A 14,489-nucleotide genomic window follows, 5' to 3' on the forward strand; every position below is an offset into this window, starting at 1 on the left:
GCAAACCATGAGGCAGACAAGGCAAGCTGAGAAAACCAAAGTTCAGAGAGGTTAAGTGACTTTCCTAGGGATAGCCAGCTGGTAAATGATAAAGCTGGACTGGAACCTGAGCCTTTGAGTCTAGCTCACTGTTCCTCTTCAGACACACAAACAGTGGAAGCAGTCATTGCTACAATTTTACTAGGGCAGTCCATAGTTTGAGTAGCTTTTTTTTTTTTTTTTTTTTTTTGAGACAGAGTATCACCCAGGCTGGAGTGCAGTGGCACAATCTTGGCTCACTGCACCCTCAGCCTCCTGAATAGCTGGGATTACAGGCGCGCACCACCATTCCTGGCTACTTTTTGTATTATTCGTAGAGACGGGGTGTCACCACGTTGGTCGGGCTGGCTCGAACTGCTGACCTCGTGAACAGCTCTTTCACATCTACGCGTCAAGATTGGACAATGCAGACCTTGGATCCACGGAGGCCACATAAATATTGAGGGGCATACAGTCACCAAAGGACTGACAAGGCAAGAGGCTAAAACTCCAGAAAGGACTGGAAGTGGATGCATCTCAGGACTCAGAGTGGGCAAATCTGCTGCATCCAACAAGCACCGCTTAAGTGCCTGCTGGAATCAAGACACAGAAAGAGGCCCAGCTCCCCCTCTGGGGCTCAGAATGTCACAGGGAGGGTGTTACCTGTAAAGTAACAACGTAAGACCGACTGTGTTTCTGCAAGACTGAAGGGCAGTGACAGCTGAAACGTCGGTGGCCTACACGGCAGATTTAAGGACTGACTCAGGGCACAGGTGGAGATGTGGATTTGAGTGGATATGAGTGATTTTTTTCGGGGAGTAGATGATGAGTGAACCGTGGCCCTTGGATCATGTATTCATTTCTCACCAGCTGCCGTAACAAAGCACCACTAAGTGGCTTAAACAATCGAAATGTATTGCCTCCCATTTCCGGAGCCCAGAAATCTAAGATCAGGGTGTTGGTAGGGCTGGTTCCTTTTGAAGCCTGTGAGAAAGAATGTTCCATGCCTCTCTTCTGGCTTCTGGTGGTCTGCTGGGAGTCTCGAATGTTCCTTCGCTTGTAGATGCATCATGCCCATCTCTGCCTTTGCCTTCACCAAGTGTCCTCCCTGTGTGCATGGCTATGTCCAAATGTCCCCACCCCCCACTGGGTTTTGTTGTGTTTTGTTTTTTGACAGAGTCTTGCTCTGTCACTCAGGCTGGAGTGCACTGGCTCAATCTCGGCTCATTGCAACCTCCACCTCCCAGGTTCAGGTGATTCTCCTGCCTCAGCCTCCTGAGTAGCTGGGATTACAGGCGCCCACTACCACACCCGGCTAATTAAAATGCCCCCTTTTTATAAGGACACCGGTCATATTAGCTTAGGGACACACCCTCCTCTAGTATGACTGCATCTTTGCAAATTACATCTGCAAGGACCATCTTTCCAAATAAGGTCAGCTTCTTCCAACGTACTGGAAATCGGGACTTCAACATATGAATCTGGGGGCAGGAGAGGGACATCGTTCAACCCATAACAGATGACATCCTCAAGGTCACTGGGAAGCATGGCAATGGAGGCTTAGATGCTCAAGGCCGTCCTTGAGGCTCCTCCCCACAAAGAGTAAAGACCTGCGTTCTCCCTGGCCTTTCTGGGCAGAATGAGAGTCCCTGGAGGTTCTGGTGCTGTGGCAAGGATCCTAAGCGTTGAGGGAAGGGGTGTAGACAACTCCAGGCCCCCAGCACTGAGAAGCAGGAGGAAAGCCCTGCTCCCTCCTCATTACACCGTGAAAAACAGAAAACTCAATTTACTTAAGAATAAACAGGCTTTAACCTGAAGTTCATTCTCCCGCTCCATGATGCTTTAGCATCTACATGCAACCGCAGCTGCCAGCATCACACCCCGGTTGCACAGTCTGAGGGACCTATATTGGAAAAATAATGGCATTTTCTCAACAAATTATCTCACGGCTGAAGTAATAACTTGTTTAGAGATACGCCAATTCAGATTTTCATCCCCTTAACCTGCCACTAAAAGAAAGGCGGTGTCGTCCCTGTGGCAAAATGGGAGCAGTTTAATCACTTCTGCACCCCTGTCCTCTGGCCCTCGCCCTCCACTCCAGCCCCCCCTGCGCCCCCACCCACAGCTGCACGCTTATTAATTTTGAGCCATTGACAGAGTCTCTTTGGAAACCATGTTTTCTGACTTCTCAGGTCAACATCCTCCAGCTCTGTCATAATAAAGTACACACTGCCAGGATATAAAGCAAATATTTCTTTGGGAAAGGAAAACAAAACAGAGCGGCTGTGTTTTCAACACAATCGCTAAGGATCCAGCCAGCGGAGTTCTCCAACAGCGGCCATCAGGTTAACTGGCCCTGACCGGGCTTTTCATTTATTTGGCAACAAGGAAATCATAGCTTCAAACTCTCTCCTGGCACTAGCAGCTTTCTTGGTCTTCGGCCAGGTAGACGGGAAGGACAGGGGTTGACAGTGAAAGGAGCACTGGGAGACACATCAAGCATTCAATCAACAAACAGTGAGTGCAGCTGACCCTGTGCCTGGCACTATGCTAGATTCTAGGTACCTCAGTGACTAACACAGATTATAGTACCTACTGCCCTCATAGAACTTGCTGTTTGGAGGCCGGGCGCCGTGGCTCACACCTGTAATCCCAGCATTTTGGAAGGCCGAGGTGGGCAGATCATTTGAGGTCATAGTTCGAGACCAGCCTGGCCAACATGGTGAAACCCCATCTCTACTAAAAATACAAAAATTAGCTGGGAGTGGTGGCGCATGTCTGTAATCCCAGCTACTTAGGACGTTGAGGCATGAGAATTGTTTGAACCCAGGAGGAGGAGGTTGCAATGAGCGGAGATCACGCCCTCACACTCCAGCCTGGGTGACAGAAAGAGACTCCATCTCAAAAAAAAAAAAGAAAAGAAAAAGACAGAATTTGCAGTTTAGGAGGAGACACAGGCAATGAATCAACCCGCCAACCTTCAAAGTCAGCTTGTAATGAAAGCCACGAGTGAAAGAAGCAAGGTGTGGAGTTAGAGTGAGGAAGGCCACCCAGAAGAGGGGACACCTGATCTGAAGTTTGAAGGACGAGCAGGAATCAACCCTACATCGGGAAAGTAATAATCCTATATTGGGAAGAGGAAAAAAGGGGGAGAAAAACAGAAGTAACAGCCAGGGGAATGACATAATCTAGTTCTCTCTCTTCTCTCTGTCTCTCTGTCTCACTCTCTCATACACACACACACACACACACACACACACACACGTCTACAATCTATTCTTCAGAGTCAATTCTTTAACATTAGTGCTTGACAAAACGCAACTCTCCCTGGAATGAATTCCAATCAGCTCCAGCTCAGCGTGGATGAGTTTTTTCAGAGATCACGGCTGGAAAGGTTGGAAGGGAGATGATAGCGCATAGGGACACTGGGCCCTTGGGGTGGGGGATGTTACAAAGGAAAAGGCACAAGGAAGCAAGGAAAAGGACTTCAGATCAATTTCCCAAACTCCCGCCATTCTGCCTTGAGGTTGCTGGGACCGGAGCCACCTGGGGTGGGAGAATCTTCCAGAAAAGCCAGAGGGACTTCCTGCAAGTTGAATCACTGCCTAAATGTATACGGGGAGATATACTTAGGGGCACATATTTAGCATTTGCAAGCTGAAGTTGTGGAAATGGTGTAAGAACTGGCCAGGGCAACTTTGAACTTACCAAGGTAACTGTGTAGTGTTCTGCAACTGAGTTTTTTGAGGGAAGGGACGCCTACTTCAACATCCCTTTCTATATTCCTGGGCAGGTAATTTAACCTCTTTTTCTCTGTTCCTATATCTGTAAAATGGGACTAATAACATCCCCACCTCAAAGCGCTGCGAGGAGTAAATTTAAAAATGTATGCTAAGCACTCAGATAATGCCTGGCCTAGTTGTTCAATGAAGGGTTAGTGGCTATGGTGGTTGTTGTTATTATTATTATTATTATATCAACTTCCACAACATTTAGGAGCACTAAACATTTATGGAATGCTTCTTGGCCAGTAAGTTCCTGCTTAAAAAATTATTACAGAAATAATTAGAAAATAAAATAAAAGCCATAGGCCCAAAGATATCTGCAATATTATTTAGAATATCAACAAAAATCTAAATATTCAACAACTGAGCGATGGTGACATTAACTAAGGTGCATCAACTCAGTGGTGAATTATGCACTAATTAGCATGATCAGCACAGAGATGACAGAAATGCTTTAAAAGTGTTTACAGGCTGAGCACGGTGGCTCATGCCTGTAATCCCAACACTTCGGGAGGCTGAGGCGGGTGAATAGCTTGATCCCAGGAGTTGGAGACCAGCCTGGGCAACATAGCAAAGCCCTGTTTCTACAAAAAATAAAAAACACAAAAAATTAGCCAGGCATGGTGGTGCACACCTGTAGTCCCAGTCACCCAGGAGGCTGAGGTGGGAGGGTCCCTTGAACTGGTGAGGTGAAGGCTGCAGTGAGCCCTGATTGCACCACTGCAGTCCAGCCTGGGTGACAGAGACCTTGTCTCAAAAACAGAAACAAAAAAAAAGTGTTTACAAAGTAATATTAAGTGAACATGAAAAAGACAAAGCGTACACAGTTTAAAAACAATGGGTACAGATAAATACAGGAAGAAACGGAAGATGTGAAAATTGCAGTTGGGTTGGAATGGTGGGTTATGGATAATATTTTTTTAAAGATGGTTTAAAACATGAGAAAATACAAAATAAACTGCTTGTGGAAAAAACAGGATTCAAACTTATGAGGCTTTATTTGGGGGCTGTGGGAACATACATTTCCTCCTTCAAGACATGGACAAAAAGAAGCTCGCTCTCTTGTCTCCATGGCAAACACCTAAATGGAAGGTGAAAATGTCCATCATTAAGTTCTCTTGCTATTGAGCTTGTCTTATTTTAAATACATGGGTATTTGTTTTACTATATCCTATTTTCTTTCTTTTTTTTTTTTTTTCTTTTTCTTTTTTTTTTTTTTTAAGAGATAGGGTCTTACTTTGTCACCCAGGCTGGAGTGCAGGGGCATGATCACAGCTCACTGAAACCTCCAACCTCCTGGGCTCAAGCAATCCTCCTGCTTCAGCTTCCTGGAAAGCTGGAACTACAGGGAACTTCCACCACACCTGGCTATTTAAAAAATTTTTTTAGAGACAGGGTCTCACTCTGTTGCGCAGGATGGCTATACCCTATTTTCTGACGAATTTTATAGATAAATGAATCACAAACTATTCACCAACTGCTTATGATGTCAAAGGCCTGTGTGGAATGACCACCATTCCAGCTTCCAGAGTGAGAAGAAGATACACAGAGACAAACAAGTAACCGATGGTAACAAGCCAGCCACGGCTAACAATGACCAATGCTTCCTGCATGCCAGGGATCACTCTGTGGGTTTTATGGGAATAACTCCCTTTCATTCTCATATCCAACCTTGGATGCAGCTATAGCCATTTGACAGATGAGGAGACATGCTCAGAAAGGGCAGGCGTCTTGTCCAAGTCACACAACTAGTAAGCGACAACACTTGGCGTTAAAGGTACAAATCTTCCTCCAGGGTCTGCGATTTTAACACCTGGATTAGTCTGTTTTCACGCTGCTGATAAAGACACACCCGAGACTGGGTAATTTATAAAGAAAAAGAGGTTTAATGGATTCATATTTCCACCTGGCTGGTGAGGCCTCACAATCATGGCAGAAGGTGAAAGTCACGTCTTACATGGCAACAAACGAGAATGAGAGAGCTTGTGTAGGGAAACTCCCCTTTATAAAACTATCAGATCTCATGAGAGTCACTCACTATCACGAAAACAGCACCAGAAAGACCTGCCCCCATGATTCAATAACCTCCCATTGGGTCCCTCCCACAACACGTGTGAGAATCATGGGAGCTACAATTCAAGATGAGACTTGGGTGTGGACACAGCCAAACCATATCACTACTCTACTGCAGAAGAAGAGCCATGAAAGCTCTTCACAGCAGGAGAGGCAAAAGGCCCTTTCCTCAATGCCCATCTGGGAATACCTCAACCTTGTCTCTATTCCAGACACAATTCTCCATTGAGAGCCATCCTCCAAGACCCCAGGTTCACAGGGGCTAGAAGAGCAGTTTGAAACACTGGACATGCCCTTTGGAGCCAGAGGTCAGGCCATGTGGGAGGCGTCCACTAGCAGGTGAGGGACAAAGAGATTCTCTCTGTGCAGTTCAGACCACAGCCATGGAGAATTATTTAAACCCCTCGTGGGAAATCGCAGCAACGTCAGACAGATTCAATGTGCATGACTGTATGTGTGTGTGTCTATGTGTGGTTGGGGGGGGCTCAGGGAGGAGGTGTGACAAGCCTGAGTGACCCAAGAGGGACACAGGGCCCAGGGAGGGTCGGAGACTCCTCTGCCATCCAGGTAGGACACAGCAAGCTAAGCTGTCCTTGATGAAACCAAAAGAGTCTTAGATCCTGTCCCTTTTCCTCCTCAGAACTCAGAGCACTGGATCCTTTGTTCAGAAAGCAAGAGAAAACACCAATACAATTCCCGCTACAGCTGAGGATGAGGGCATGGAGCAGGTCACACAGACATGCTAGCAGGCCTGCAAAGTCAAAACCGTAACAGCCACAATAACTCACACATGTCAACAACTGACCTGGGGCCAGGTGTTGCCCCATTTAACCTCCAAGACTCTCCTGTGAGGTGAGAACCATGATCATCCCCATTATACAGGTGAGAAGACTGAGGCTGATGGGAGTTCATCACATGGTGCACAGGGAGCAAAGCCATGATTCGAATCCAGGAAGCCTATCTGTCTTAGGAAGACACACACACACCCACTCATCACGCAACAACAGATGCAGAAGTAACATTCAGAGTTGGCCAGGCACAGGGGTGGTTGCCTGTAATTCGAACAACTCGGGAGGCTGAGGTGGGAGGATGGCTTGAGGTCAGCAGTTCAAGACCAGCCTGGGCAATATATTGAGACCCTGTCTCTAAAACATAAAAATTTAAAAAGATAAACATTCAGAGTTGTGTACATTCACAAAAGGCATGCAAACATAGCACAGGGATAGAAGGATAGGCATAAACGTGTGCAGAGAGCTGCAACCACGCGCATCTGCCCCTCATCTCCAAATATGGGCTACCTCTTTGCACAACTCCAAGGGGTGCCGTCCACACAGAACGCAACATAAACTTGTAATATTGCCGCACACAAGCACATAACTTTCTGGAGGGATGACTCAGATTAGAAAACCAGCATTTAGAGTGCCCCTGGTTAATCAAACGGCCTCACCACCCCACGCCACCTCTCTACACAGCTGACATTGCTGATCAATGTCACGGCTGTGCAAAGGGGGCATTTGATACCACAAAAGGAGCCAACTCCTGCTGAGGAATGAATGTGGCGATTGTCAGCTCTGCCCCAGGCAGCAGCACAACACGATGCCCTGTTTCCCCTGGAACCGGGGCCCTGCGTCCGCTCCAGCCCTCATTTTCACGTCTTTCTTCCCAATAGACACAAGGCCGGCTCAGTTCTGGAGAAACGGTGCGGCTGCCAAGGCCCAGTGGAGGGAGAAGGCCTTGAAAAGTCACTTTATAAAGCATCCCTGCTCGCAGCAGCCAAGCCACGAGGCCGAAGCGGCTGACTTTCCATTCGCCACACACCCCACCCAAAGACGAGAACTCTGCCACAGCCAGCCCTTATTCTCACCCGCGGGGAGCCCCGGGGAGTTGGAATCACAGGGACGGCAGCAGGGAGCCCTTGGCAGCAAACCCAGCTCCTGGCATCTTCCTCGGAGGCTGTAGCTTGCTACGGTCACCCGAGCCAGTCTGATGCAAGAACTGAATGATGCCCATTCACTGTGGGGCCCTCATGAGCCGGGAGATGCCCAGGCTGAGACTGGGGCAGGCAGACCGTCTGTCACCTGTGGAGGCTGAGAGCACCTCGAGGTAGGAAGAGAACCCAGGGCTTGAAGCTGGCAGAAGCCAGGCCCTGGGGCCCCTGATGCATGATGAGAGTGAAAAGAAGCCCACAGTGGTGGAAACAATTCCTCCATTTCCCCTCCCTGCCCTCAGTTACTTCCTATCCATACAGAGGGGGGATGAAGACTTTAAGATTCCACTATTCAGCTGGGACTGGTGACTCACGCCTGTAATCCCAGCAGTTTGGGAGGTCGAGGTGGGTGGATCACTTGAGATCAGGAGTTTGAGACCAGTCTGGCCAAGATGGAGAAACCCCACCTCTACTAAAAATACAAAAATTAGCCGGGCGTGGTGGTGCGTGCCTGTAATCCCAGCCACTCAAGAGGCTGAGGCAGGAGAATCGTTTGAACCCAGGAGGTGGAGGCCGCAGTGAGCTGAGATTGCCCCACCGTAGTCTAGCCTGGGCAACAGAGTGAGACTCTATTTTATAAAAACCAAAGAGACTCCACTATTCATGCACTCACATGCTCAGTCAACAAATATTGAGCACCTACTATGTGATGGTTGTTATTGTTTTAGGCACTGGGAAGACGTTAATCGAATAAATAGTCACCACCTGCATGGAGCTTGTTCTCAAAATTCTCAAGCTCTCCCAGCCCTCCCCATAATGAACAGCTGTGTGACTGAGAGCACGCTGCTTCCCCTCTCTGTGCTCCAGTGAAGTCTCTCTCAGGGTTCCTGTGAATCACCATCTGGGAGCCAGTAAACTCCCCCGTGGAGCCTAAACTAGACTGAGTTGGTTTCCATCACTCACAGCCAGAAGAGTTCTGCCTAAGAAATTGGGAAAGAGAGCGGAGAAGACAAAAAGCAGGTTTGGGAAGGCTGCAGGGAGCTGATGAGTCATTTGCTCATCTGGAAAGCAGACGGGAAGACACATGGAGACCAGGAGGCCCTGGGGAAGAGAAGCTGTATTCACGCCAGCCTTCCCCAGCAAGCCTCAGAAGCTGGGGGTCAAAAGGGACCACAAGGCCCATTTAAACAAGGAGGAAGATGCTGAACAGCTAAAGGGCTCATTCAAAAGAAAAAAAAAAGAAATGGCCATTTCTTCTCCTTGTTCACTCAATGTTCCTTCAACAAATTATTCTGTGTGCTTAGAATATACGAGGCCCTGGGTTGGGTGTGGTATGCAACAGAAAAATAAAACGTTTAAGAACATAGTATGTCTCTTCCCACAGGATCATATAGCCTTTTGAAAGTCACCCTTTTAATTTTAAACCTTTTGCTGCTTCATTTATTTATTTTTATGTTTTAATTTAATTTTTCTGAGACAGAGTCTTGCTCTATCACCAGGCTGGAATGCAGTGACACAATCTTGGCTCACTGCAACCTCTGCCTCCTGAGTTCAAGCAATTCTCCTGCCTCGGCCTCCCAAGTAGCTGGGATTATAGACCCCTGCCACCAAGCCCAGCTAATTTTTGTATTTGTAGTAGAGACGGGGTTTCACCATGTTGGCCAGGAGTCTTCAACTTGTGGCCTCAGGTGATCCGCCCACCTCAGCCTCCCAAAGTGCTAGGATTACAGACGTGAGCCACTGTGTCCAGCCTATTCATTTTTATTTTTAAAATTTATATATATATGTGCGTGTGTGTGTATATATATAATGGGTATAACACAGTGTTATTTTTAAGGAATAAGAGATATTCTGCTTTTCAAAGTGCCTGCTAAGCCCAGTGACATACGCTTGGTTAGCAATCACTAAATGTGGACACACTATAAATCTTCCATATATTTTATAGAGATGGGGTCTTGCTATGTTGCCCAGTCTGGACATGCGTTCCTGGGCTCCAGTGATCCTCCTGCCTCAGCCTCCCATGAGCTGGGATTATAGGCATGAGACACCAGCACCCAGTTTCTCTTTTTTTGTTTCTCTGCCTGCTCCCCACCCATCTGTGGGACCCCTACTGAAATAACCAGTGTACGGTGTTCAAGAAGGGTATGGCCTTGGGATTCAGGCAGGTCTGCATTCTGACCCAGGGCCTTCTACTTTCTGGCTATGCGCCCCTGAGCATGTAACTTGGCCTCTGCTATGGCTTAGATGTGTTTGCCCTCCAAACCTCATGTTAAAATTTGATCTCCAGTGTTGGAGGTGGGGTCTAATGGGAGGTGTTTGGGTCTTGGGTGTGGATCTCTCATGAATAGATCAATGCCTTCCCTCTATTAGTTCTGAAAGAGCTGGATGTTTACAAACAGCTGGTCTTCCCCTCCCTCTCTCTTGCTTTCTTGCTTACCTGTAATCTCTGCACATGCCAACTCCCCTTCACCTTCCACCGTGAGTGAAGCTGCCTGAGGCCCTCGCCAGATGCAGATGTCTAATCTTGAACTTACCAACCATCAGACTCATAAACCAAATAAACTTTCTTTCTTTATAAATTACCCAGCATGAGATATTCCTTTATAGTAATACAAAACATACGATGATAGCCTCTCAGAGCCTCAATCACCTGCCCTGGAAAATGGGTACAATACAGAGTTCTTTTTAAGGAATAAATGATGTTTTGCTTTTCAAAGTGCATGCTAAGCATAGTGACATACGCTTGGTAAGCAATCATTGACTGAGAACATATTATAAATTCTCATGAATTCTAAGAGCCAAAGCCCTGGGAATATCACAGTAGTGATCTTCTAAAGTCAATATCAACTTTCTCATGATTCAGACTCACTCCTAAGTTTTGTGCTTGAATAGTCACAGTTTCACTCCTAAATTTCCTAACTAGTTACCTAATTTTCAGCTTCAAACTGGAAAAATTCCTCTAGTGTATTGAAAACTCACTGCCTAGCACCAAAATATGCTTGGTTGATGTGCTTCTAGTTGCTAAAACAATAGGCCGGGGCGGTGGCTCAGGCCTATAATCCCAGCACTTTGGGAAGAAGAGGCGTCCTGAGGTCAGGAGTTTGAGACCAGCCTAACCAACACTGAGAAACCCCATCTGCACTAAAAATACAAAAATTAGCCAGGCATGGTGGTGCGTGCCTGTAATCCCAACTTCTCAGGAAGCCGAGGCAGGAGAATCGCCTGAACCCAGAAGGCTGAGATTGCGGTGACCTGAGAGATTGCACCATTGCACTCCAGCCTGGGCAACAAGAGTGAAACTCCATCTCTTAAAAAAAAAAAAAAAAAAAGAGTAACAAGTGTTAGATATTGGTGGGGGTGGCATCAGAAGGACTTTGTGTGACATTCCGAGGTCTGTTCTGAGTGCAGAGGCCAGATTTAGACAGCACTGAGAACCCAAATGAGGCTCTAGAAACTGAGCCAAACAATGTGGCCATAATGACACATGTCAAAACTGAAGAAGGCCTTAGTCAGAGGAAAAAAGATGCAAATTACAAAGACGTTCTTCAGAGCCACCTTCTAAAAGTGAACAGAAGGAGCAGGAAACTGCCACAGTGTACCAGAACCTCCTCCTTCGACGCTAGAAAGAGTAACAGGTCAAGCTCCAACTTGCAATTTAGCTCTATTTTGAAGTTTACTGGAAAGCAGAAAATAAGAAGGAATTTGAGAGACGCCGGCAGCTTGAAGGCAAGGAGGAACTGAAATATACACATTAGACCCAAGAACACAAAAGTCCTAGCAGCTCGGACCTGCTATTTCTCGACAGTTCCTCAAGGCTCCTCATGTACCAGCCAATCAGCAATGATGTGCATATTTCAGCAATGATGTGCATAACATTGATCTTGAACCACAGCTATCTTCCTAGTTCCTTTTGTCAGGAGAAAAGATGGGGGTGGTCACACATTTGAGAAGGAAAGTCCATTAACGTTACTCAATTGGTTTTCAAGTATTGAGACACTTTTTTTTTTAGATGGAGTCTCACTCTGTTGCCAAGGCTGGAGTGCAGTGACACGATCTCGGCTCACTACAACCTCTGCCTATTGGGTTCATGTGATTCTCCTGCCTCAACTTCCTGAGTAGCTGGGACTACAGGCGTCCACCACCACATCCAGCTAATTTTTGTATTTTTAGTAGAGACAGGGTTTCACCATGTTGGCCAGGCTGGTCTCGAATTCCTGACCTCAAGTGATCCACCTGCCTTGGACTTGCAAAGTACTGGGAATACAGGTGCCAGCCACCACGCCCAGCTGAGACACATTTTTAGGGTGTGTGTATGACAGAGTTTTCTGGTTGCAAAGAAAAGACTCCATGCTGCCCAGTTCAGGCATAAAAGGAATATCCTGAATGATGGCAGATGATCTGTAGATGCTTGGGCCAACCAAAGCCAAATGTGGAGGCTCTGCTGTGGGAGATCACATCCCAACCACACTGGCACTGACCAGCACAGACCCTGTCCCTGCTGCTAATGAGTTCACACTGCCACCACCAAGCACAAACCCCAAACCTTGACCGCTGTTGGCTGCCCCTTTCGCCAGAATGGATTCTGTACCAGGCTGGTTTCCCCACATAACTTGCTCTTTCAGGAAATCCAAAAGTATTGATACAAAAGGTGTATTAGAGCCATAAGTATTCAGAGAGAAAAGCGAGTACAGTAAGCTTTGATTCTCCATTGTTTGTTGTATTCGTTTGTTTTCACACTGCTGACAAAGACACACCTGAGACTGGGCAATTTACAAAAGAAAGACTTTATTGGTCTCACAGTCCCATGTGGCTGGAGAGGCCTCACAATCATGGCAGAAGATGAAAAGCACATCTAGCATGGCGGCAGACAAGGAAGAGAGAGCTTGTGCGGGAAATTCCCCTTTTCAAAACCATTGGATCTCATGAGACTCATTCACTATCACGAGAACAGCGCAGGAAAGAACCACCCCCATCCTTCAGTTACCTCCCACTGGGTTCCTCCCATGACATGGGAATTCTGGGAGTTACAATTCAAGATGAGATTTGGGTGGGGATGCAGCCAAACCATATCACCTGTCATTACTTTTTTTTTTTTTTTTTTTGAGATGGAATCTCACTCTGTGGCCCAAGCTGGAGTGCAGTGGTGTGATCTTGGCTCACTGCAACCTCTGCCTCCCAGGTTCAGGCGATTCTCCTGCCTCAGCCTCCTGAGTAGTTCGGATGACAGACATACATCACCATGTCCGGCTAATTTTGTCTTTTTAGTAGAGACAGGGTTTCACCATGTTGGCCAGGCTGGTCTCGAACTCCTGACCTCAAGTGATCTGTTTGCCACAGCCTCCCAAAGTGCTGGGATTACGGGTGTGAGCCACCGCGCCCCACAGCCTGCAATTACTTTCATTAGCACCAGGCTTCTTGCATATTTTACAGATTGCTGTCAATGGGCTAATAAACAGGTGTGTTAACACATCCAGCAGTAAAGAACCGGGAACCTGGAACCTGCCTGCCTGGGTCTGAACCCTGCTCCCCAACCCTTACTTGCTGGAAGACCTTGGGCAAATTATTCAACTCCCATCTGAGAATATTATTCATAACAGCATCCACCTCATGGGCCAGTTGTGAAACGTACAGAAGTCAATTTAAACCAACCACTGAACATAGTACTTGTAATACGAGTTTGTACAGAAGTATCAGTTGATATTGTTGATGTTGATAATAAAAGCTAAAAGAACATTATAACCCCCTTCATGGCGGTAGTTTCTTCATAAGCTGCCATTAAAGCAAAGACCTACCTACTTAATGCAATTTGCTCCCTAATTAATTAATTATATCCAAATTGTACTATATTGTGTCATTCTGCAAGGAATGCTACTATCACCTGCAGCTGCTAAAAAAATGCCCAGTCACTAAAAAAAAAATTGCTTAAACGGTATTCCCTGTCATTTCTCCTGATGAATGGGCAGTTTATTATTTTTTGAAGAAGTCTTTAGGCTGTGACAATGAGGCCTCATAATGCTGCATTGAGAACAATCACCTCCAAACAGCAGCTGAAAACACCCCTTGGTTGGCTCTGAGTTTGGGGGTCACGGATCAAGAGGGTGACTTTTCTGGGGCCTCTGAGCTCTTAATTGTTGTAGTTCAACAAGAGCAGTGGTGGTACATTCAGCTTCACCTCCATCGTGGGAGAATGACCAAACGCCTACCTGGTTTTAAACCAGAGTCACGGACTCCGGAAACTGTCCAAGAAGAAACTCCAGTGCTCTGAAGGCCTCTGATGAGCAAAAGAGTCACCTTATTGACTTTGATGGACACAGTTAATTCAGCTGCTAACTTGCAAATCCTCCTGCTGACTCACAATCCGGCTGTCAGTCAGTAGGTGGCCAGGAGGCCTAAGGTGAAAAGGATGTTTTCTTTCTCAGGGAACATTTTCAGAAAGCCCATTTAACCTTCTTGGCGGGCCACGAGGGGGCATAAAAGGGGGAAGAAGATCTCTTCCACATTGCAACATTCATGTTTTAATTAGCGGGTGTCCAGAACCTCTTATATCAACTTGATTTGAAGGGCATGTGTAAGAAGTATACCCACCACCCCTTCTCTGAGCCCCAAACTGGCCCCCAACAATGCTCTGCACAGTTCCTGGGGGTGAAGATCCTGGTGAGGTGCAGTTGGCATTCTCACGGCCACCG

General features: G+C 46.8%; 1 protein-coding gene across 2 annotated transcripts in view; it reads right to left on the reverse strand.

Annotated features, from left to right (window-relative positions):
* XYLT1 (xylosyltransferase 1) overlaps positions 1–14,489 on the reverse strand; it is a 375,752-nt gene that overhangs the window by 301,343 nt on the left and 59,920 nt on the right. The window lies entirely within an intron of this gene.

Source organism: Trachypithecus francoisi, unplaced genomic scaffold (genome assembly GCF_009764315.1).
Source record: "Trachypithecus francoisi isolate TF-2019V2 unplaced genomic scaffold, Tfra_2.0 Lachesis_group15, whole genome shotgun sequence".
NCBI classification, from domain to species: Eukaryota; Metazoa; Chordata; class Mammalia; order Primates; family Cercopithecidae; genus Trachypithecus; species Trachypithecus francoisi.